The sequence below is a fragment of the Artemia sp. Qi Xiang Cuo genome, chromosome 20, assembly GCF_049724085.1.
Source record: "Artemia sp. Qi Xiang Cuo chromosome 20, ASM4972408v1, whole genome shotgun sequence".
Taxonomy (NCBI): Eukaryota; Metazoa; Arthropoda; class Branchiopoda; order Anostraca; family Artemiidae; genus Artemia; species Artemia sp. Qi Xiang Cuo.
The window spans coordinates 46732427-46758565 of NC_142813.1; the positions used below are offsets into that span (position 1 = coordinate 46732427).

The 26139-nt window shown below is 34.9% G+C and overlaps 1 protein-coding gene, 1 long non-coding RNA gene and 1 pseudogene across 3 annotated transcripts in view; 1 reads left to right on the plus strand and 2 right to left on the minus strand.

Moving 5' to 3' along the window:
* Nucleotides 1-10483, minus strand: part of LOC148940290 (uncharacterized) — a 46307-nt gene extending 35824 nt beyond the window's left edge. Inside the window, exon 1 of the long non-coding RNA XR_016143478.1 lies at nucleotides 10191-10483. This is a non-coding gene — a long non-coding RNA (uncharacterized LOC148940290). The remainder of the gene's footprint in view (nucleotides 1-10190) is intronic.
* LOC148940283 (uncharacterized) overlaps nucleotides 1-26139 on the plus strand; it is a 351557-nt gene that overhangs the window by 295508 nt on the left and 29910 nt on the right. The window lies entirely within an intron of this gene.
* On the minus strand, nucleotides 14354-15282 carry LOC148940291 (ubiquitin-conjugating enzyme E2 J2 pseudogene; annotated as a pseudogene).

Here is a 26139-nt window from a genome sequence, read left to right on the forward strand (position 1 = left end):
AGACGCAAGATCAAGATCGAGAGGCACAGAGTGCTACTTCTGTGGAGGAATCTATGGTCCCGGACACAGCTGTCCTGCCAAAGGGAAAACATGCTCAAAGTGCAGAAAGTTAAACCACTTCACAAAAGTATGCTGCAGCAAAGTTGCAAATGCCATCAAAAATGACAAACGGAGCTGAATAGCAGAAACTGCTGAAGAGGATGAAATACTGCTATACGCTGTACAGCAAGATGGGAGTAAGGATGAGGCGTTTGTTCCACTGAAGATCAACAATCAGACTACTGTAAGCTTCAAAATCGATACTGGGGCTCAGGCAAACATCATACCACAACACTACTTCAATCTCCTTGCCCCAAAACCACTTATACAGCCAACAAAACAAAAACTCACCAGCTACTGTGGCTCAACCATCTCAACAGTTGGAACCTGCTTCCTATCATGCAGCTACAATGAAACCTCTGAACAGAAACATTGGTTTTTCATAGTTGGAGGAAATTCTGTTCCTATCCTAGGATTCAAGTCTAGCAAAAATATGAACCTGGTGAAACTTGTCCTTAATATAGACGCCTCAGATGACGGCAAGTCGACGCCAGATCTGAAGCCACTCCCTGAAGAATACAAAGAGTTGTTCTCTAGCATTGGGAAAATAAAAGGCGAGTGCGAGATTCACCTCAAGGAAGGATTTATGCTGACAGCATATCCTGCCAGAAAAGTGCCTATCGCGATGCGTGAAAAATTGAAACAAGAGCTGGACAGACTGTAAAGTTTGGGGATAATAGGAAAGGTGGAAGAGCCTACGGAGTGGGTCAACTCGATGGTGCTAGTTGAAAAGAAGGATGGAGGCGTGAGACTTTGTATCGATCCAGTAGACTTCAACAAGGCCATCAAGTGCCCTCATTACCTGATCCCGACTTTTGAAGACACCATTGCCAATCTGAGTGGTGCAAAATATTTCTCAAAGCTTGATGCCTGCGGTAATGGTTGCTTGTGCTCTCAAAAGCAGCTTCAGACCTCACAACATTTAATACAATCTACAGCAGATACCATTGAAAGAGATATCCCTTTGGGTTGATATCTGCCCAGGATGAGTTCCAGCGGAAGATGGAAGAGATATTTCTAGGATTGGAAGGTCTTAAAATACTCGTTGATGACCTACTTATCTACAGAGCCACCCAAGAAGAGCACGACAGAAGACTTGCAGACATGCTTGAAAGAGCTAAACAGAAGGGTGCAAAATTCAACAGATCAAAGTGCCAGATTGCAGTCCAGTCAGTCTGCTACTTTGGTCACATCATCAGCAACGCTGGCATTAAACCAGACCCCGAGAAACTCCGCGCTATCAACGAGATGCCTACCCCAAAATCGAAGGAGGAGCTGCAGACTCTCCTTGGAATGCTGAACTTTCTCTCGAGGTACATCCCAAACCTGGCAACACAGAACCAACCAATTAAGGGATCTGATTAAAGCTAACAAGTTCGAATGGAAAGAGCTCCACACCACATGTCTCAACCAGCTCAAAGAGTCTATAGTAACCAACCTGGCTTTCTTCAACAGCTCCAGCCCAACCCTTGAGCTCGAAGTTGACGCCTCAAAACATGGACTAGGAGCACAAATATCCGCGAGCAGCAAAGTCTTTGCTTACGCATCAAGATTGCTGAGTAAATCCGAACAGAACTACTCACAGCTGGAGAAAGAACTCTTTACCATAGTCTATGGCTGCCGTCATTACCACCACTACCTATACAGAAGGAAAGTACAGGTCATCACAGATCATCAACCACTCAAATCCATACTAATCAAACCTCTCCATACAGCACCACCAAGGATTCAACGCCTGATGATGTACATACAGCTGTATTACTTGACTTTCAAGTACCGGGCTGGTAAGGAAATCCCTGTTGCAGATGCACTCTCAAGACTACACCTTCCAGACATTGACAAAGAATTACACGAAGAGACTGAAATCTTTGTACATTTGTTCATAAAATCCATACCCACCATGGGCAGCAGACTTGAGGAAATCAAACAGGGGACCTTGACAGATCACGAACTCCAAGCGCTGAAGACTGTCATCTTGGAGGGATGGCCCTACAACAGGAGACAATGCCTGAACACCATAGTCCAGTACTGGAGTATTCACCAAGATCTCTCAACGCACGACAATCTGATCTTCAAAGGTTCGAGAATCGTCATTCCTACCACTCTACGAGATGACGTCTTAAAGGGACTATATTCCGCTCATTTGGGCACAGAAAAAACCAAGAAAAGAGCCCGAATGATTGTTTACTGGCCAGGTATCGAAAAAGACATTGAAACGTTTATCCAAAGATGCAATGCCTGCACTCACACAATGTCAAACAATCAAAAAGAGCCAATGATTCCCATGCCGATCCCGTCACTACCATGATAGCACGTGGGATGCGATTTGTTCGAATGGTATGGGAAGCAGTATGCAATAACAGTCGACTATTAAAGCTGCTATTTCAAGGTGGACAACCTAGCCTCCACCACCACTTCTCAAGTCACGAAACTCAAAGGCCACTTTGCTCGCCATGGAATACCAGCCATTCTCACTTCTGATAACGGGCTGCAGTTCAGTTCCAGCAAATTCAGGCTATTCACAAAAAACTGGGGCATCAAACATCAAACGTCTAGCCCTTATCACCCCACAGCAAACAGGCTTGTCATGAAATGCGTACAAACCTGCAAGAGAATCTTGAACAAGTCCAAGATCAGCAGACAGGACCCATACATTGGCATCCTAGAATACCGGAACACGCCCGTAGACGGTATGGCAGCTCCAGCCCAGCTGCTCATGAGCAGGCAGCTGCGATCAGTCCTCCCTGTCACGCAGCAGCACCTAGAGAAGAATATTGTGCCCAAAGCAAGCTTTCGGACACACAGAGAGAAATCTAGAGTGCAACAGAAGGAGTACTACAACAGGACCGCTAAATCCCTGCTCAAAATCCAGGTAGGGTTGAGAGTGAGTGTCCAGGTGACACCCAGGAGTCCTTGGAAGAGAGGAACCATTGTTGAAGTTTGCTCGCAGCCACAATTGTACACAGTTGCTACCAACAACGGATCAATGCTCCAACTTAACAGGCTTAGACTTTCCCACAGGAAATCAGACAAAGCAATCCATTCAGAACAAGACTACCAAAATGCAGAAACCACTGAACTGTCCGAGGTGGTACCCAAAGTCAACCCTGTTGAGCGCCCAGCCTCACCCAGCTTGGCAGCCCCCACTGAACGCAACGGAAATAGTGCCACCGCCCCTACTAGCACTGTAGCACAACAACAGACGAGATCAGTCTCAGACAGAGACGGAGCGACGCAAACAAGATCTGGTAGAACAATAACCAAACCCATCAGGTTAAAATTATAGAGACAACAGCACGCTTGGAAGAAGGAAGATGTAGCATCCCGCTGAGCTTGCTTGCTTATTAGCTTAAGTTTTGTTTTTGTTATATATTGTTGTATTTACAGGTGCTTGGGCCATATTAAAGAGTTAAATCAACTCGAATATTACAAATTCTACAATCTGTATAGAAAAAATCTAAATTTGCCAACTAGTTGACAATAAATGTTGCCCCAGCAAAACTTTCATTTTCCAACTAGTTGACTAATAACTTCTCCCCAGCAAAATTTAATTTTTCCAACTAGTTGACTAAAAACTTCTCCCCAGCAAAACTTAATTTTGTCAACTAGCTGAAACATTGCCCCAGAAAACAATTTATTTTCCAACTAGTTGACTAATAATAGTAAGAATTTATTCTGAATAGCATAAAATATGTTAATAATATAGGGTTTTTTCAAATTTAATTATCACTATTGTGTTACAACTTCCATCTCTCTCCCTGTCTCCCTCTTAATGGGAGATATATTTTTAGTTATATATTGGGATTTGAAGCCAGGGATTTTTTGTTTTGATTCCCAGGATAATTAGTCTTATACCTGGTCCTAAAAGTGAGATTGAATTTGTCAAAGCTTGATAGGTTATTCCTCTTGTCTGTTTAAGGAAAACAGATGCATATTTGATGTTTTGTTCATTTCTATCTTACATTTAATGGACATAAATTGTGTATGTTCCTTCATTTATCTGTCTTTGTTTTTTTTTCTGGAAGAATATTTTTGTCTCATTTTTAGAATTTGTAATTAATTTTTCCAACTAGTTGACTAATAACTTCTCTGCAGCAACACTTAAATTTGCCATCTGTTGACAATAAATGTTGCCCCAGCAAAACTTTCCTTTTCCAACTAGTTGACTAGCAACTTTTCCCCAACAATACTTTCTTTATCCAACTAGCTAGAAACAGATTTACCCAATAAACACTTTTGTTAGCCATCTATTTTGCAAGTAACTTTTCCTCAGAATAATTTCTTAGCTAATGACATGACGTAAAGAGAAAACAAAAAACATACTATTCCCAGTCCAACAAAAATTGGCAGTATGTGCAACAAATGTGCTACAGCTATGGAAAATCAAACAAACTGAATTCAGGAGTAAATAGTCTTGAAGCCACAAAACTAAAAGTCTTCTCCTTCTATAAGCCTGCTTTCCAATTTTAGGCAACACTCTGCAAGATAGTCTTACCCCAGGTTCACAGAGATGCAATTTCATGTAAAAATACACATTTTTGTGCAACCTGCCAAGTTCTATTCATTGTGTGATGCTCATTTCTGCAGTTGTCCTTATATACATATAGTCAACTAGTTGTATATTCACTTATAGGAGAAGACTTAGTTCTGTGGCTTCAAGACTATTTACTAATGAATTCAGTTTGTTTGATTTACCTTAGTTGTAGTGCATTAGTTAAAAGCACATACTGCCAATTTTTGTTGGACTAGGAATAGTAAGTTTTTTGTTTTCTCTTTATATCAAATCATTAGCTAAAGAAATTATTCTGAGGAAAACTTACTTGCCAAATATATGGTTAACAACAGTGTTCATTGGGTAAGTTTGTTTCTAGATAGTTGGATAAAAAATGTATTGCAGGGGAATAGTTGCCAGTCAACTAGTTGGAAAATAAATTGTTTTCTGGGGCAATGTTTGTTTCCAGCTAGTTGGCAAAATTAAGCGTTGGTGGGGAGAAGTTATTAGTCAACTAGTTGGAAAAATAAAGTTTTGCTAGGGAGAAGTTACTATGTAGTAAACTAGTTGGAAAATAAATGGTTTTCTGGGGCAATGTTTCTTTCCAGCTAGTTGGCAACTAAAAATGAGACAAAAATATTCCTCCAGAAAAGAAACAGGCAGATGAATAAAGGAACATACACAATTTATGTCCATTAAATGCATCTTTAATTTATGTCCATTCAAATTAACCATCTGGTGGTATCCCATAACAATAGTGATAAATAAATTTGAAAAAAACCCATAGCCTATTTTTAACATATTTTATGCTATTCAGAATAAATTCTATCTATTATTAGTCAACTAGTTGGAAAATGAATTGTTTTCTGGGGCAATGTTTCTTTCCAGCTAGTTGGCAAAATTAAGTTTTGCTGGGGAAAAGTTATTAGGCTAGGCCTAGTCAACTAGTTTGAAAAGGAAAGTTTTGCTGGGGCAACATTTATTGTCAACTAGTGGGCAAATTTAAGTGTTGCTGCAGAGAAGTCATCAGTCAAAAAGTTTGAAAAATTAATTTTTGCTGGGGAGAAGTTATTAGTCAACTAGTTGGTAAATTTAGATTTTTCCTATACAGATATGCCAAATTTTCCAACTAGATGACTAAAATGTTTTTAATTATAAGGAGATTGGATAGCCTAGTACTATTCTATATAGGCTAAGCTTATAAACTATTTTTTTCCAATAGTCAAAGGGTGGAACCAACGATACTTTAAAGCCCAGCGCCCAAAGAACCCAAATTCATTAATACTTTAGCGCCCAGAACCCACAGCTCCCAACTTGAAAAATATATACTACCATTACTTCTTCTTCTTCTTCTATTTAACATCAGGCGGGCTTTTCAGCATCACTATTTAGCCCTTTTCCTTTTGCTTCACTCTGTGGGCTACAGAGCTACTGGCTTGATTGCCTCATATTTATTAGATATATTCAGATATCTTTCAGCAGATCTTTTGACTCTAGGAGTTCAAATATAAGATGATAGATGTCGATTTCTATGCTCTGTGTGACCAACGATACTTTAGTGCCCAGTGCCCAAGAACCCAAAACATTTACTTTAGCGCCCAAGAACCCATAGTGCCCACAGCTCCCAACTTGAAAGATAAATACATGCACACCCAAGTATCAATTCATAAAACCAAATATTTAGTTATTTTACCTTTGGTACAGCAAATTCTTCTTTCTTCTTTAAATAGCGATTTAAAAAATTATCCTAACTTAAGTTTGTAAATCACAGATGGTGCGGGCATACATAAAAGAATTCGAGTCACAAAGATTGGAGTCTGCAAACCAATGTGTTGGCAAAGGGAACTTGACAAAGAGAGATCATATCAAGTTACAAGAGGGGAAATTTGGCTTCTGTCGGCAAACACATTTCGCAGAGACATATCAAGTTACAGGAGAGATCAACTTTGGGTTCTTTCTGGGCGTTCAGAAATATTTCAAATATGTTATTCATTTTTGTGTTCTGATTAATTAAGAATGCTTACATGACATGCAAGAGGCCGTTGGCCTTGCTTCGACTTTTGATGCAGTATACAGTGCATTTATGAAGTGAAAAACAATGACCCTAAGATTTGTCATAAAATGAAAAATGTGCTCCATTGCTACAGCTTTTTGTTACTGTCTTATTTTTAACAAAAACATGTTTTTTATTGTCCAGGTCATATAAGTCTATCTTTAAGGCAAAAAATGAGAAAAAGGTTCCTATTCATCTCAAAACGTAGAGTGCTATCTTCAGACCGATGAAACATTTAAAATGAGCTGTCACTCACCACAATTCGGAGAAAAAACTCAATGAGTCAGTACAGAGGCGATTTTCAGGGGTTACACACTATTTTTGGGGATTAAACCATATCTGCTTGACTAGTACCTCATTTGAAAGCCCTTTTTTTCTCTGATTCATAATAGATGTGTCATACCATGTTTGAAAGTTTTGAAAGTCTAGAAAACCATTTAAAAGTGATTGAAAATATATATTTTTAATGACAGTTGGGTGTTGGCCTTGGGCTTATTGGGCCACATGCAGTGTTTTATTAAGTGATCGTGTCCCTAGTAAAAATAGGATGGGGCTCCTACAACAGGGTAGTCGTTGTAGCAGTAGAAGTAGTGTTATCAGTAGGTAGTAGTATTACCAGGAGGTAGGCCTACAGAGTGCCTTTTTGTTAGTTCAACATACCTGAAAGTTCCAATATAATGCTCAAAGTGGTTAACAAGGAATTTCTAATACGCCCTTTTGCAAAAGCATCTTAATCCGACAAAATTGATCATTGCGAAAATTTGTTGCAATGTATATATATATATATATATATATATATATATATATATATATATATATATATATATATATATATATATATATATATATATATATATATATATATATATATATATATATATATATATATATATATATATATATAGTTTTTAAAAAAGTACAAAGCAAGTTTTTAAAAAAAGAGTTCCACTAAGCCAAAAAGAAGAAAAAAATTTGTAAATAGCCCTCCATGTAATACTACAACAATAAAATATTAATAACTATGTGAAAATCAGAACGAACATAAATTACAATAAATAACCGAGTCAAACACAAAACGAGCAAAAATTAACATGGGTTTGCTGATAGCCCCGTGCCTTCTAAAGACCAGAAAAAAATTTACCCTTTACTGAAACACTCATTAAGCGGCATGGAAAGTAAAATTATCTATTGTTTGTGCTAAATAAGCCATCCGATAGTTATGACGTCAGGGTATATTTCTTAGGGGTAAATCCCCTATACGCTCTAAAACACAATTTTTGATTTTTTTTTTTATACATAAGTACATACTTTTTCATTGCCTTTTTACCCCTGGAATTGGATTCTCCTGAGAGGATTCTCCTAAAGCTTTTTTTAAATAATGCTTGGAAATCCGGCACCCCCTTCATAGAAATGTCCCCTACGCCAAAGAAACTATCTCCACGGAAAGATTCTCCCGAGTAACCCCCTCCTCCAGCCCCATCCTCCAGAAAAAAATTCCTTCCTGAAAATGTCTGTATACTTCCCAATAACCTATAAATAATGCTGGTTAGTCCGGCGCCCCCTTCATGGCAATATCACTACCCCCAAGAAAACTTCTTTCATGGACAGATCCTCCCACCTAACCCGCAACCCACACCCTCCCCCCCTCACTACCAGAAAAAAAAACCCTCCTGAAACGTCTGTATACTTCCCAATAACCAATACTATATGTTAACATTGGGTAAAGTTCATAACTTTTAGCCCTCCCCCCGGGGACTTCGGGAGATTAAGTCATTAAACACATTTATCATATTTATGACCATGCTGAACAAAATGGCTATCTCAAAATTTTGATCAGATGACTTTGGGGAAAAAATGAGCGTGGGAGGGGGCCTAGTTGCCCTCCATTTTTTTGGTCCCTTAAAAAGGGCACTAGAACTTTTAATTTTCGTTCCAATGAGCCCTTTCACGATATTCTAGGACCACTGGGTCGATACGATCATCCCTGGAAAAAAAAAAAAAAAAAAAAAAAAAAAAAAAAAACCGCATCCGTGATCTTTCTTCTGGCAAAAAATACAAAATTCCACATTTTTGTAGATAGGAGCTTGAAACCTCTATAGTAGGGTTCTCTGATACGCTGAATATGATGGTGCAATTTTCATTAAGGTTCTATAACTTTTAGGGGGTCTTTCCCCCTATTTTGAAAATCAGCCAAATTTTCTCAGGCGCGTAACTTTTGATGGGTATCACTAAACTTGATGAAAGTTATATATTTGAAATCAACATTGAAATCTGATTCTTTTGATGTGTCTATTGGTATCAAAAATTTTGGGCAATAGCTTAGTGTCAGAACGTTAAATAGCTTGGCAATCATATGTTCCTTCGATACAACAACTACTAGTGCAAACATGGCGCATATTTTTGGATTTTTCTTAATTTGGTAAATGAAAATCGTTTTAGTTTAGAGATGAAAATTTTAAAAGTATCCAGAAAATAAGAGATAAATTGACACTTATTTTGTTAAATGTTAAATTCGAAAGTTTCTTTGACAAATATAAGCTGTTTACCAATTGTAGAATGATACAAAGCAAGATGTGTTTTCACTGAAAACAATTTTGAAAAGGGTTCAATTTCCACACCTAGGGCTAGGGCGAATCGTTTCCAGCAAAGTGTTTTTTTTTTTTTTTTTTTATTTAAATCTCAGCTAATTTTTTTAACATATTTTCTAAATAAATTAAAGAATTTAAAAACAGAGCAAGTCCCTTAAATAATTTATTAAGCACAGAAGGAGAAAGAATAGGGTGAGATATATTACCGCAGGATTGTTTTGAGATTAGTATCTGGCTGGGATTATAAAAAGCAAACTTTATATTTGAAACTTGGCACAAACTGTAAGTGGAATTAAAAGTGATTTAATAGAACAACCAAATAAATGAACAAGTTATTTTATCCTTTTCAGCCAACTCGTTGACATTTTAAGACCATTCTTGTCAAAATAAATCAGCACCAGTAAGGGAACCATCTTCACCAACCATCTTCCGAAATTTATGTCTGGCTCGTAAAACGTAACGAAAATGCATATTAACAAATTTCTAATGCGGTTTCAAAAGTTTTGGCCCTAGTTTCAAATTAGGCCCAGTTTTTGAACAGAAAAAACTTTTGAAACCGCATTAAAAATTTGTTGATATTTAATAAATAATAAAGTTTTATATTCCATCCTGACTTAGCAGGCTCATACATTATATTTACAAAATTTCATTTGTAAAAAATCATGCTGCGACCAAACTTATTTCTATTTTAGACAACCAGTAGCCGCAGCATATCGTATATGAAATGAACACCATACCCGTAAATAGGTATTTAATTAGTGATTGAAAAATAATGTTTGAATACTTGATCCCCTACACAGAAGAAGTTAGGTTAAACCGTATAAAAAATAAGCAGATGTCTTATGCGTTCCATAAGATGACAATGAACTACTACTGTCAATGAGCGACTGTTTCCACACATACCTGACCCAGCTGTATATCGTTGCGTCATCCCTATTAAATATCTTTACGAGCGTACCGTGGTGTCAATCCACGGATAACTTGGCTGCAGTTCAGATGGCTCGGAAGATCTCTTTTGAATAGACAATTCACGTAGCCAATGAGTACTTTAGAACTTTATTTGTGGATATCACCACCTGATGATCCAAAAATTATTCAGGTTGTTTTTCTGCCTTCAGAATTTCGTCTTCAGTTGGCAGCTCGATGGTAATATTGAGCTGGTCAACTGTGCTGATTGAAAATTAGGTAGGATGCATCTAAAAAAAATTACAGATACAGTTCTCTTTTGTTTCTATGCCTGGTGTTCGGGAGGCTTTTTTGACAAGTCTGATTTACTAAGTATATACATCTTTTTATAGCGCAATAAATCTTACAAGTAAAGATGCGTGTAGATTTTACAACAATGATGGACCTCCAACAGAATATTGGTATAAATATCAACAGTGGCAAGAAGAAGTCTTCGAGAACCGTATGTTAAATGATGAATACATGACTGTGTTTCCACCGTGCAACATGGAGTGGAAACCAGATATAGGAACTAAGGTTTAGTGCACTACATCAAGGTGAATATTTTTATTAATCTGCGGCTTTCAAAACTTGCTAAAATATTAGCTTGAAAAATAATAAATAGCAAAATCATTTGAAATTTTCAGACAGGTAAAATTACACCATAAAAGTTTTGATAAAGAAAAAAAAAAACAGAACTGGAATAAAGTTGCATAACCAATGTCTTTTCATTTTCTCAATTAAACTCGGAAAATAATAACATTTAAAATTCTCTGTTATCTCGTAACAATCATCGGAATGTTTTCTAAAGAAATATTTGGAGGTATAGTTGTCATTTAAAGCAAGGTGAAATCATTTAAAACACGGAACAAATCTACTAAACGAACAACAATTATTTTGCCGCAGTTCCCCCACGGAGTGTTCTCCCTACGCAGAATTTCCCTCTCACCCCCCCCCCCTCTACAGAATATTCGCTTTCTTCGTAGAAAATTCAACCCCTTCGACAATCCACCTTCATTAAGGAATCGACACCAGAAATCGAACAACATTATTATGTATTGAATCGATAAACACGGACATTGATTTTTTTTTTCCAATGTTATGGTTTCTACAATAGATTTAATTTCAGAATAAATAAAATTGTCCTTTACCCTACATTTATGAAAATTACTTAATTTATTTGTTTTAATTACACATGAAAAGAGTCAGAAAAGGATATGCAAATCAAACTTGTTTTGATATGAAAAATTCTCCATCCGCAGAATTCCTGCCCACGGAATATTCTCCCCTGGTGAATTTTCCCCTCTTGTAAGTTAACAATAATATTTTTAAATGAAAAAAGTATTTTAAAAATTAGGTTTAATACCAAATTAACGAAAGTGCTAGATAGTTTATTTAAAAAAAACAACTTTGTAACTTTGGAGGTGTGTTAGATGTTATAATTCATAATCAACTAACCCATTAATTGAACAGCCAGAAAATGTGAATAATATAACAAAAAGGGACTGTTAATTGTTTGCATTGAGGGATCTTAATTTCAGTCACGGGATAAATTATTAAAACGTCCTTATTGGGGGGGGGGGAGATTTTATGCATAAAGCTTTTGCAAGAGTGTACTCAATAACTTACTTAAAGCTTTTTGGTGATTGGATGAACAGTGTAGTCATGTATATAGGAGACACACAGTTTTACATACCATTGTTTAGGGGGGAGGGGGGGCTTGAACTCCCCATCTGAAATTTATGTCTGGCTCGTAAAACGTAACAAAAATGCATATTAACAAATTTGTAATGCGGTTTCAAAAGTTTTTTATGTTCAAAAGCTGGGCCTAATTTGAAACTAGGGCCAAAACTTTTGAAACCGCATTAGAAATTTGTTAATATGCATTTTCGTTACGTTTTACGAGCCAGACATAAATTTCGGAAGATGGTTGGTGAAGATGGTTCCCTTACTGGTTTTAAGAATGGTCTTAAAATGTCAACGAGTTGGCTGAAAAGGATAAAATAACTTGTTCATTTATTTGGTTGTTCTATTAAATCACTTTTAATTCCACTTACAGTTTGTGCCAAGTTTCAAATATAAAGTTTGCTTTTTATAATCCCAGCCAGATACTAATCTCAAAACAATCGTGCGGTAATATATCTCACCCTATTCTTTCTCCTTCTGTGCTTAATAAATTATTTAAGGGACTTGCTCTGTTTTTAAATTCTTTAATTTATTTAGAAAATATGTTAAAAAAATTAGCTGAGAGTTAAATAAAAAAAAAATAAATAAATAAACGCTTTGCTGGAAACAATTCACCCTAGCTCTAGGTGTGGGAATTGAACCCTTTTCAAAATTGTTTTTAGTCAAATACATCTTGCTTTGTATCATTCTACAATTGGTACTATTGAGATGTAAATCTGTTAGAAAAACAATTTTTACTTTCTAGAAATGTAGAAAAATTCCAATTGAAATATTTGAAGGTACTTCCCCTGCACAAATACCCCCCCCCCCATCCCAAGATCTCCAACCACTCCTAATGTGTTAATGATGATCCTTGAGCAATAATAAAATGTCGAAGTCCTTCCATCCCCCCATCCCACGATCTCCAACCACTCCTAATGTGTTAATATATACTCTGAATTATATATTTCCTATGTATTTATATAGTGTCTGCGTTATGTGTCAATGTAGATTCAATGTTTCTTTTGCAATAGCCCAATTTCTAGCCCAACACAAAGTCTTTTTTTTCAATTAAAGTACCACACAAAAAATATTTTCAAAATGAGTTTAAAATAAAGTTTAAAATTAGCTTATTTTAAACTGATGATAATTAAAATGTATGATCCTCATATAAACAGCTTATATTTGTCAAAGAAACTTTCGAATTTAACATTTAACAAAATAAATGTCAATTTATCTCTTATTTTCTGGATACTTTTAAAATTTTCATCTCTAAACTAAAACGATTTTCATTTACCAAATTAAGAAAAATCCAAAAATATGTGCCATGTTTGCACTAGTAGTTGTTGTATCGAAGGAACATATGATTGCCAAGCTATTTAACGTTCTGACACTAAGCTATTGCCCAAAATTTTTCTAACAATTTAAATTTTGGTTACCTAGGCTGGGAAAACATCTTTTTCTATTTTTACCAAGCTGGAAAGAAAAATCCCCAAATAAAAATGTCATATTTCAACCTAGGATTCATTTCTACCAAAACAAGTGAATCATCTTACTGGAGCCAAAGTCAGGGGATTTGAGATGGATAATTGGGAAGATTTCTCTCAGGATAATCCAATTCCAGGGGTAAAAAGGCAATTAAAAAGTATGTACTTATGTATAAAAAAAAAATCAAAAATTGTGTTTTAGAGCGTATAGGGGATTTACCCCTAAGAAATATACCCTGACGTCATAACTATCGGATGGCTTATTTAGCACAAACAATAGATAATTTTACTTTCCATGCCGCTTAATGAGTGTTTCAGTAAAGGGTAAATTTTTTTCTGGTCTTTAGAAGGCACGGGGCTATCAGCAAACCCATGTTAATTTTTGCTCGTTTTGTGTTTGACTCGGTTATTTATTGTAATTTATGTTCGTTCTGATTTTCACATAGTTATTAATATTTTATTGTTGTAGTATTACATGGAGGGCTATTTACAAATTTTTTCTTCTTTTTGGATTAGTGGAACTCTTTTTTTAAAAACTTGCTTTGTGGAAAGCGTTTTCTAAATTAATCGCTAGCAAAGCTAATGTTACTTTAAATGGTGGATTGGCATAGATAGAAAAGGCATTGCATTTGAGAATGTACCTAAGAACAATAAGAATTTGTGAGAAAAAAATTGCATTTTATCGTCCAATTTCAAAAAAAGTTTTGAAACTCGTCTGAGGCTTTAGTCTTCTCTTGGATAGAAAATTGTTTTTTCTAAGGTCCAAATGTAGGTTATAAACGACAAAGCTTGAATTATGAAATAAGGAAAATTTAATAGCTAAGCTTACTTAATAGGTTTGTACAGAATTTTTTCGGGTATGGCTAGATGGTGTTGACGTTTTTACTTCTCAGTGACAAAATTAAATTTCCGTTCTTTTATAGGAAAGCGTTAGTTAATGGCAGGGCTGAGAACGAATTGAACAGGGCTGACGTTTCAAATTCTCAGTGACAAGATTAAGTTTCTATTCTTTTATAGGAAAGCGTTAGTTAATAGCAGGGCTGAGAACAAACTGAATGAAATCACGCACTAAAACTGTAAAATTCGCTAGACGGATTCTTAGCCAATTTGCTATTCCAGCTATATTTAGCGAACCAAAGGGATTTCCAGATTCAACTGATTCTACTTTGGCTGCATTTTCAGTTTTCAATTTTCTCCTTTGAACTTCAGCTGACATTTTATCATACAATTCTGGGAATAGTTCTTTGACTATGCTCTTCTTCAGGTTAAAATCTAAACTGTCAATAGCCATCTTGTGCTTCTCATAAGCTGAGGTTGTTATAGTATGAAGTGCAGGGCTTTTATCTAGCATGAAACTAAGAAACCCCTCAAGGAGGGTAGAAACTGTCCATGTAGGGTTCCATGAACCAGGGTGATAAGCGCTCATGGACATACAAATACTTCTATCTACTGCAAACCTTCCACTTGGTGTGATCATATAAAATTGTGGGGGGCTGTAGGGATAATCTTTAGGAAAGACCAATTTTCCATGATAATAACCCCCTTCAAATGGACTATCTTCTGGTCCTTGTATTATAAAATGCCATTCAAGAATATTTGACGGTAGTGGTTCAGCAGCTATATATGGCATTGGATCTTTTTTTAGATGTACATAATCTTGCTTAAGCCGACGAATCGCTATTTCCATAATTTGAATATTTCTACTCTGCCATTCCTGAGTTAGTTGTATAATACAGTGGAAATTCTGCTGCTGAAATAATCCATTCTTTTTTACTAGGATGTTACAAAAGTTGTAGAGATTTTGCACAAGCTGCTACAGCTTTTTCCAGTATTTCTGCTGTTTATGTTTTTTTGTCCAGCATATTAAAAAATGTTGAATTTCATTCAAGAATGATACCATACTATTTTTCATAACTCGCATCATAAGCGTTTAAAGATGACGCAAGTCAACAAAACAGCTAAGTCACACCAAATAGTTCGGTTTATTGTATTTAGTTTATATGAATGTACTGGCCTACTGAAAAAAAGTAAAAGCATAATTTGTAAACTTAGATAGATGCTCTATCCAAAATATAATTATGTAAAAACTTAAGCAAGCTCAGTTTTTAGTAAAGTGCTGGTCTGTAGAATTCTATAGATATCAGAAAATATAATTATACAGTTTATATAAACTAGTTGTGTAAATAAATATTGTGCAATCTGCAAAACAGGTATTGTTCGCTTTAAGTTTTGACTTTATTCTTTGATTCATTAAGAAATTCTTTATTTTTTAAATTAATACCCTTAGATTTAGGTTCCCGCATGCACCAACATATATTTACTCAACATCAAAAACCTATACTCTTACGATTTTCCGTATTTTGTTTTCATATAGTTTACCTCCAAATTGAATTAAGGAACAGACTCACCTCGTAGCTCAAATTAAATAAAAAAACAAGTTTTTTAAACTGAAGGTAAGGATCAACATTAAATCGAACAGAAATTATTCCGTATATGAAAGAGACTGTCCCCTCCTCAACGCTTCGCTCTTTACGCTTAAGTTTTTTATTGTTTTAAAAAATAAAGTTATGATAAAAAGTCATAATTTAGCGTAAAGAGCGAGGCGTTGAGGAGGGGACAGCCCCTTTCATATACAGAATAATTTCTGTTCGTTTTAAGTTTTAATGTCGCTCCTTACTTTCAGTTTAAAAAACTTGTTTTTTTTATTTAATCTCTGATCGTTTTTTAGTTAATGCAACTTTTATTTTGGCTCACCGTCATTGAATAAGTAAACAAAATTTCCATAAAAATTTTACTTTTCTTTTGCTAAATGGATGTCTCTAAATTTGGTTATGACGTTATTTACAAATTAACTTACGGAACTAACTTCTATATTCGTATATTTTTCTTCTAGCAAAAAATACAAAGTTGCAGATTTTTGCAGATATGAGCTTGAAACCTATGTAATAGGTTTTTCTGATACGTTAAATCTGACGGTGTGAGTTTCATTAAAATTCTTTCACTTGTATGGGATGTTTCCCCCCTCTTTAAAAAATCGGGTAAATTTTCTCAGACTCGTAGCCTTTGATGAGTAATACTAAACTTAATAAAATTTATATATTTACAATCAGCATTATAAACCCATTCTTTTGATACATTTAATGACATCAAAACTCCGTTTTTAAAAGTTTCGATCACTATTGAGGCGTATCGCTTGATTTTTTATTGTTTTTTTTTATTACGTATATGTTATTACGTATATGAGGGGGTTCTCCCCTTAGTCAATACCTCTCTCTTTACGTTAAAAGTTAAAAACAAACGTAATTCACCAACCCCTTAATCACAAAGGCCGTTTAGTTAGAATATATAGCTCTTTTGAAAGCACTAAGAAAAACTGTAGCGTAAAGAGCGAGGTATTGACTTGGGGGAGCACCCCCTCATATACGTTATAATTTCTGTTCATTTTAAGTTCTAATGTTGCTTCTTATTTTCAATTGAAAAAAAATTGTTTTTTTAAATTTAATTTCTGATCTTTTTTTAAATAATGCTTGGAAATCCGGCACCCCCTTCATAGAAATGTCCCCTACGCCAAAGAAACTATCTCCACGGAAAGATTCTCCCGAGTAACCCCCTCCTCCAGCCCCATCCTCCAGAAAAAAATTCCTTCCTGAAAATGTCTGTATACTTCCCAATAACCTATAAATAATGCTGGTTAGTCCGGCGCCCCCTTCATGGCAATATCACTGCCCCCAAGAAAACTTCTTGCATGGACAGATCCTCCCACATAACCCCCAACCCACACCCCCCCCCTCACTACCAGAAAAAAACCCTCCTGAAACGTCTGTATACTTCCCAATAACCAATACTATATGTTAACATTGGGTAAAGTTCATAACTTTTAGCCCTCCCCCCAGGGACTTCGGGAGATTAAGTCATTAAACACATTTATCATATTTACGACCATGCTGAACAAAATGGCTATCTCAAAATTTTGATCAGATGACTTTGGGGAAAAAATGAGCGTGGGAGGGGGCCTAGTTGCCGTCCATTTTTTTGGTCCCTTAAAAAGGGCACTAGAACTTTTAATTTTCGTTCCAATGAGCCCTTTCACGATATTCTAGGACCACTGGGTCGATACGATCATCCCTGGAAAAAAAAAAAAAAAAAAAAAAAAAAAAAAAAAAAAAAACACGCATCCGTGATCTTTCTTCTGGCAAAAAATACAAAATTCCACATTTTTGTAGATAGGAGCTTGAAACCTCTATAGTAGGGTTCTCTGATACGCTGAATATGATGGTGCGATTTTCATTAAGGTTCTATAACTTTTAGGGGGTCTTTCCTCCTATTTTGAAAATCAGCCAAATTTTCTCAGGCGCGTAACTTTTGATGGGTATCACTAAACTTGATGAAAGTTATATATTTGAAATCAGCACCGAAATCTGATTCTTTTGATGTATCTATTGGCATCAAAAACCCGTTTTCTAGAGTTTCGGTTACCATTGAGCCGGGTCGCTCCTTACTTACAGTTCGTTACCACGAACTGTTTGATACAATTGGAAGATAAATCAAAATTACAAAAAAATGAAAGGAGCCATGCTTTCATTGCCATTTACCCATGACACCGTTTAAAATCTTTTCTGGTTCAGTACAAGTTTTATGCGCAGAATAAGAGAAAATTACAAACTCTGTTCTGGAATTGCGTGAAGAGCTAAAAGTGTGGAGAATTAGAAAAACGACCAACCAAGAGTCAGAATTGCTGGAAAACATAGCCTGAAATACGGTAAAATAAGTGACTAGAGCAGAAACTAAAATGGAAAAGAAGAAATTGAGAGTTTAGAAAAAGAAGTAAAAAGAAGCCAAATAAACTAGAAAAAAGAAAAGCGTAAATTTAACATTGAAGCGAATAGTGGAAAACTTAGTGAAGAATTTATAGAAACTACAATGGATCATATTGAAATAGTGAAGAGTGAAGCTGGTATTAGTAATGGAGAAAATCAAATCCAAGTTTCCATAAGACAAGCCTTGAAAAATGTGCCTCATTAATTACCTGTTAGAATATTTTTGTTAGTAATATGTCAATATAATACAATGAGACATATGTTTAAATAGAATAAGAAATACTTTAATTGAACAGGGTGGACACTGTCATTGAAATAGGTTTTCTAGATTTTGGTATTTTAGAGACACGACTTATGTGTTCGCGAGTATAGTAGAGGTGCCGTTGGGAATACCACTTACAGTTTCTGCCAAGTTTCAAATATAAAGTTTACTTTTTATAATCCCAGTCAAGTACTAATCTCAAAACAATCTTGCGGTATTATACAACAGACAGGCCTAGTTGAAGGAAATATTTCTCCATTTAACAATCAGGGTCACTTGGTTGCGGTACTCACAAGAAAGTATTTGTTCTTCTTATGCCTGTCTTCTGACAAAGTGTTTGGCCTGTTTTTTCAATTTAATCTTATAACAAGTGTGATATACTAAAATTACTCTGAAAGTACTGAATATGCCATTAATCTATATGAAAAAATAAACAATTGTTTTTCACAACCATCCTTCTTTGTATAAGGTAAAAGATCACATTTATTTAAAAGGTGATCTAATAGAGGACATATTTATTAATAAATTTGACTGTTCAAAATAGCATCCTTATGTTTGCTATATAAAGAAATATTGATCTCGCTAACCCTTTATAGTATTTACCGTATTTTCTTTAGTTTGCTAACTGTATTATAGCCGATAAAATATGAGGACTGCAGATTTCTTTTTTCGCTTAATGCGTCCTAGGACTGCAGAATTTGCGATATCTTGAATGATATTTAAGAAATTTGCTTAACATATGAAAAAGTTTTTGATGAATTTATGCTAGGTATCTGAAACTAGTTTACAATCTAGCTCCACATTCACAACCTAATGCAGAACCGATGATCAAAAATGCGAAAAACATAAATAGCCACATACAGGCAGTGAACTATTGTAATTTAGTTCTCAAAAAAAATTTCAAAACAATCTTATCAAAACAATAAAAAAAAATCGTATCTGTAGCCTGACATTCGATAAGATTATGTTTTTACGCACAAATGTCTTCCATTATATATTGAAATACTCTCAGACAATTCATGTCAGCGAATCCTCATGTTTAAAATTCTTTAGGGGTGATGCGAATCGTTTTGAACCCCCATACACTTATTGTGTGTCTGTCGCTTAGGCAATTTAAGCTAGCAGACCTAGAGTAGTGCAACTGCTACGAATCCATTGGACAAAGAGTAGAACTGGCTTCAAATCTTGGAACTGTCTGAAAAAGCAAGGAGCAAAAGATATTACCCGACGAGTAGCTTTTATGCACCTTACAAGCCCCGTTGCGTTGCAATGGAGGGAAACTCAGCAAAAGAAGATCACTTTCAAAGGAAAAGTATACAGCGCTGTGCCCAGGGTTGTCAAAAATAAACAGGAATCGAGTACCTACTTGCGAGGACCCAACCTGCCCAGTAGAGGAGGTATCTGCTAGTCAACTACCGGTCGGTTTGCTAGTATATCAATATCAGTTTTGAAAATATCAAAACGACATTTTTCAAAATATCAAAATTACAAAAAAAATAATACTAAGTACTCAGATGCTGATACTGTGGTAACTGAGTTTTTGAAATATGGCGGTAGAGTGGTTAGAGATAAATTACTGATGATTATGAACATAATTTTTGATTAGGGTAGGCACCTAGTGATCTTAAGAAAACTTTAATTAATCCCCTTTATAAGAAAGTTGATAAGATGAGTGAGGTTGTAGTAGAGGCATTATCTTGGCTTCAGTAGGAAGCAAATCACTATGCACGACGACGATTAATAGACTAAGATGTGCTGTAAACACATCTGTGTAAATACATCATAGTAAATAAAGCTAGGAAAAATTATGAACTGATGATTTGGGATTGAATACTAAATATTCGCATTTATCAACATTCATCAACAGACCAACATCCCGAAACATCATAAAAATACGTTGCACCGATAATGCCAAAATAGACTTGGTTCGGCTTAAAACTAGCAGGTCGTCCGAATACGCAATATAAGACACATCAGATAAATTATAAAAATACGAAGGCTTTTGCAAATGAAAACGGCAGTAGAGTAAAGAGAAACAATACCAAGGAGACTACCCCTAACTATATCTGGCATTGAACGTGTATATGACAAACTTTTTTTGTGCAAACGTAATTGTTTTAGAAAGCTATCTACTAGGTCTGCACCGTGTGCCGTCGAAAAGGAGTTTACTACCATACGTTTGGCCTTACGATTTAATATTAACCTAATTCTGGTAATTTATTGTTTATAGATTTAAAAAAATATTGATCCCCCCCTCCCTCCCCTTTGAATTTTCATGAACTGACGCCACTGATCAGTATGGTAAAAATTATTATTTATTAAGTGTTTTATGCCCAAGGCTATCGGTTACTATGCAATGAAAAGTTGGTGTTTTTTTGTTTCTTAGAAAACAGTACATATTGAAGCTGAGATTGTTTTTTGAAAGAATATCACCCTTTTTATATTTTAACGTATAATCCATAGATTATTGAAACTAATCTGCTAAGCGACTACGTGAAATATCAGTCAAATATAGCACTTTCTGTCATCTAGCGTATACATGCCTAGTTACTAGTTTAGCATAGTAGATTTTTCATGAATGAACTGAGGTACAAATAAACTATTGGTAATTAGGTAATACAACAAAGGATATATTTATTTTAACAGCTTTGGAGATAATAAGGTAGAACTTTCCTTCAATTAGGATTGATTTATTTGCTGTTATCTTTAATTAACTTTGAAATACCTTTGGATACGTCTTCAATCTGGCTGTCAGAACCGTGTCAGATCCCAGAACTGTGTATCAGCGCTTTTCAAAGTTTTACACTGTTTCTAAACTGTAGTTTAGGAACTTACGTGCAGATATACTGTTTAACGCTATAAAAAATATAATAAAAAAACCGCATCTGTTCATATTTTTGAGATATATTCAGATACATTCTTTCAAGTATCTTTAAAGTTTTTTTTGATAGTTTGAGTAACATGGAGTCAAAGACCAGGTTACGATCAAGCGAATTTGAAATGAACAGAACTCGTCATTTCAGATAAGCAAACAAATCATTTTCTTTAACCTATTTCTTACTCTGCTATGATACCTCAGTCTCCAAAAATACGAAAAACAAAGATATATGTAAGTGCTAAAGAATATTATAAACCATATATTTCACCTTTATTTGGAAATATAGGTAGAACATTCCAAAGTCTCTTCTTAAGAGGTGGTTTTTGAAGAGGGGATTCTTGCCCCATGCGCAGAAACTTTAGGTTCGCAAAATTTCAAACAAAAAATCTAACGGTTATAATTATTTTGTAATTTTTGAAATTTTATTAATAAAGTAGAGGGTGCAGCTCATAAAAACTAAAATAATTGATAATAGTTAAATAGTTTAAACAACAAACAAAAATAAATTATTAATTATTTGATCGAAAATATTTTTGTTATCAAGCGACAGTTTTGTTAAAGTTTGGACTAAAAATCTTATGGCAGACAGGAGGGGGGGGGCTTTTCAAGATTTTGTTCCGGGTGCAAGAGAGATCAGAACCGCTATATTTTCTTCATATTCTTTTTATTTGTCTTACTCTACCTTTGGCGTCTCAAAATGAAACTTGGAGTGAAATATTTTTGGGGATAATTGTCTGTGGTGGGGGGGGGGATGAGGTCATCTAGACACGGAATTGTATATGTATTTAGGATTTTTATTCACATCTTCAGAACTAAGCTTAATTGACTCTCCCGCTGAATTTTCTAATACCGATAAGATAACATTTTATATTTTTGACTAGGGCTCATCATCTTGCTATAAAGTTGACGGTTAGTTTTGTTGTATGAAAGTAATGTCTAATTTGGGTTAGCAGATTAGTAGCGGAATGTTTTTAATATTCCTAGTTGAGAGAACAAAAAGTTCAGTCAAACGAATTATTTAAACAAAACAAAATTAGCAATCGGTTGTGTCGAATATGTAATAAATGTTCTTGTCAGCAACCTAAAACTAGGAGAAACAAACACGAGAGAGAGAGAAGAACTAAGACAACGAAAATGAAGAAGCGAACCGAGAAACAAAGCAATAGGAAAGCAGTTATTAGTCCAGTTAAAAAAATGGAAACTTTTACAATTATCTGAATCGGTCTGCTTTCCAAATTTATTTAGTCATCTCTCAGCTGTGAGGAAAGAATCTTCTCAAAGCCCATGTGCTATTTAAGAATATTTGCATTATGCGCTTCGGTGCTTGATCCTTGGATGGCAGAACAAATCTTTCTTTTGTTTTTCATTGTTTAAGAGCTAAATATAAATTGGTGATTTTATTAGTATGAATAATCCATGGAATGAGATCTAGTCAGTGCACAGAATTTTTTTTTACTTCTTACCTGTGTAATGGTGTGTAAATATTTATCAGTCTTGTAATTTAGTGCCTCATTTTTGTACAATTTTCCCCTTTTCTTATCGTGAGGTTTGCCTATTTTTTGTTATGCTTATTTAAATAAATTTATTTAAAATCTTTTCAAATCTTGTCATTTTTTCTCAGCTTGTCGGGTCACGCAAACTTTTGCTAATTACGGTAAAATTATTAGGAAAAATGGAAAACTCCTAAAATAATCAGATCTTGGAAACCAGGCTTCGAGACCACCCTCTAAATATCGGCTTCATAAGAGTGAAGTGCTCTTCAAGGTTCGAGTGGCTGATTTTTTTATTTATTTATTTATTTAATTTTTTATTTTTTTTTTTTTTTTTTGCACAAAAATGTTCAGAGTCGATCCACAGTTCCAGTAATCTGTCAAAATTGTATAACACAATTCGTGATAATAAGCTGGCTGTAAGTAAAGAGAGCCACCGGTTAATAGCAATAGAAACTCTAAATACGTATAATTTTAGTATCAAATATATACCAAGAGAATTGGTTTAATATCTTGACTTTGAACATATTCAAATCAGTTAGTCTAAAGCTATCCGTCAAAATTTGCCAACCTCAGAAAACCTAGTCCATTTTAGTAAAAGAATCAAGACACCCCAAAAAGATAATTAATTTTAATGAAAATTACACCATTAAATTCAGCTTATTAGAGAACCTGTATTGCGGAGTTTTCAAGCACACATCTAGAAAAATGTGGAATTTTTCATTTGTTTTTTTTTTTTTGAAGAAGAAGAAGAAGAAGAAACATCACGAGTGCGTGTTTATTTGTTGTTTTTTTTTTTTGTTTAGTTTTTTTTCTAATGGGTGACTTTATTCAGCAAATGGTACTGGAAGATCAAGAAAAGCTAATGTGACTGGGGATTAATACTTATAGCGACCTTCTTAAGCTGAAAACACATTACGCCCATTTCTGGTATAAAACTGTAATTTTGGCCCAAAGTGGGCCAAAAAGTAATCGAGTGGTGATTCTTAGTTAACCAATCAGTTTAGAGTAGAGTAGAATATTTTTATTTATAACACGTACATAAATAAATGTCACAAAACAGCGCACATGCCTGGTGGCATACTTTAGCGCTGAAAATATTGCCAACGAAAATACACAGCCATTTTCTAACTAAATTTTACAACATCGAAAAAGAAAACCCTAATGAACAAAATGCTTAGCATGTCATAAGATATTTCTTCACCAGTCTTAGAAAATGTCGCTTGTTGCTGCATTCTCGAACTGATGCAGGAATTGAGGTCCAGATTTTTGGGCCAATGTGACGGATGCTGAATGCCGCTCTCGATGTCGGGCGAATTTCGCACGAAAAGTCTGAACGATGCGTAGTAGGATAATTATGAAATTGAGAATTAGTTGAGAAAATGCCGGAGAAACTTATAGGTAAATTACTATATTGATAATCGTGACAAATACTAGAGATGGAAATTAAATGAAGTTGGTCCAAAGAGAAAATTCCTGAAGTCCCATATAGGTGTCTAACTGAAGTTCTGCAATCAACATTAAAAAGAATCCTCATTGCTTTATTCTGAAGTATTTGGAGAGATTTGAAAACAGACGGAAAGGTAGATGCCCAAACCAAAATGCAATAGAGAAAATATGGGTGCACGAAATAATAAAAAATAGATTTTAGAATAGCTTTAGGAAAAAAGTGACAAAGACGAGTTAGCATGCCAATATTTCGGGAAATTTTAACGACAGTGTTTTTACGTATTTATGAAACGACAAATTTTCATCTAAAATAATCCCAAGATATTTGAACTGATCTACCCGTCTTAATTCAAACATTCAAAAAAAGAGAGAAGGTATCTGACACTTCTGATCCAGTTCGCGAAAATAACATATATTGGCATTTTTTTTCATTAAGAGCTAGTAAATTCCTTGAATACCAATCAGATACAGTTAGTAACGCACTTTCGAGGTTCTGGAAAAGAACTGATAGGTCCCGGTGAGAAGCAAATATTACTACATCATCAGCAAACATTATAATTTTACAAAGAGGCAAAACTTCTGGAAAATCATTTATAAAAAGAATAAATAGAATAGGCCCAAGAACAGAGCCCTGAGGCACTCCGTAATTAATTGGAAAAGTTTCGGAACTGAGATCACGAGATTTATCAACACAATCTAGTCGTCACCCAGAAAGGTAAGATGAAAAAAATTTAACAGCTTGTGTTGAAAACCCAGAAGACTTTAGTTTAAAAAGAAGTAGCGAATGATTTACGGTGTCAAACGCCTTTGCGACATCAAGAAAAATCGCCAAAGCGTGTTGACCATCATCTAGTGAATCATTAATATTTAGTAAAAGCTCATGAATTGCCAGTTCAGTTGACTTTCCTTTTATAAAACCATATTGAGACGTGTGTAAAATCTTACTATCAAATAAATATTTTTGTAATTGACTATTTGCAAGTTTTTCCAAAATTTTGCTGAAAAACGAAAGTAGAGAAATGCCTCTATAATCTGAAGGGTCAGTTGAACTCCCAGCTTTAGGTAATGCTATAATATTTGCTTTTTTTTAAAAGCTCAGAAAAAAAACCACATGCATAAGTGATAGATTAAAAATATGTGCCAACAAAGGTGAAATGCTTGACGCTATTTGCTTTACGGTTTGAGCCAAAAATACATATTCATCCTTAGAAAAACTCCGTTTAAGCTTCAGAATAACTTTTTCAATCTCATGAGGTTTAATCTCAGAAAAAGAAAACGAATTTTCTGCATGTTGCTCATTAACTGGAACAGAAGGGGAATTCAGTTGCGTATTCATAGTCAATGCAAGTCTAGAACCAATATTACTGAAATAATCTCCAAAACCATTTAAAATTTCATTGGGCTCTGTAACATTTTCTCCATTTAAAACAAGGCAATTAACACTAGTATTATTACGACTATGAGGACGTATCTTTTCATTTATCAATTGCCATGTTTTTCTCATATCTGATTTATACTCCAAAAATTTCTCTTTATAATATTTTCTCTTCTCTTGTCTGATAATTTAATTTAGCTTATTCCTATAAACTCTGATTTCTACAAACGACTCAGGTGTCTGTAATTTTAAATAATTCTTAAATTTTCTATTTTTATGTTTTAACGATGCCAAAATACCTTCAGTAATCCATGGGTCAAATTTCTGCGCAAACTTTCCATGCGAAACTCGTGTTGAAGAAGCCCGATCCCGCAGTCGCATCATTTGATCAATAAAATCTGAAAACGCAGCATTTGCGTCATCTGAGCCATAAACCGAACTCCAATCATGGTCACCAATTAACTGACGTAGAACTTTACTATCAATCCATGTATATCGCTTATTTGAATTATCCATTGTTGAATCTCGATGTTGTTTAT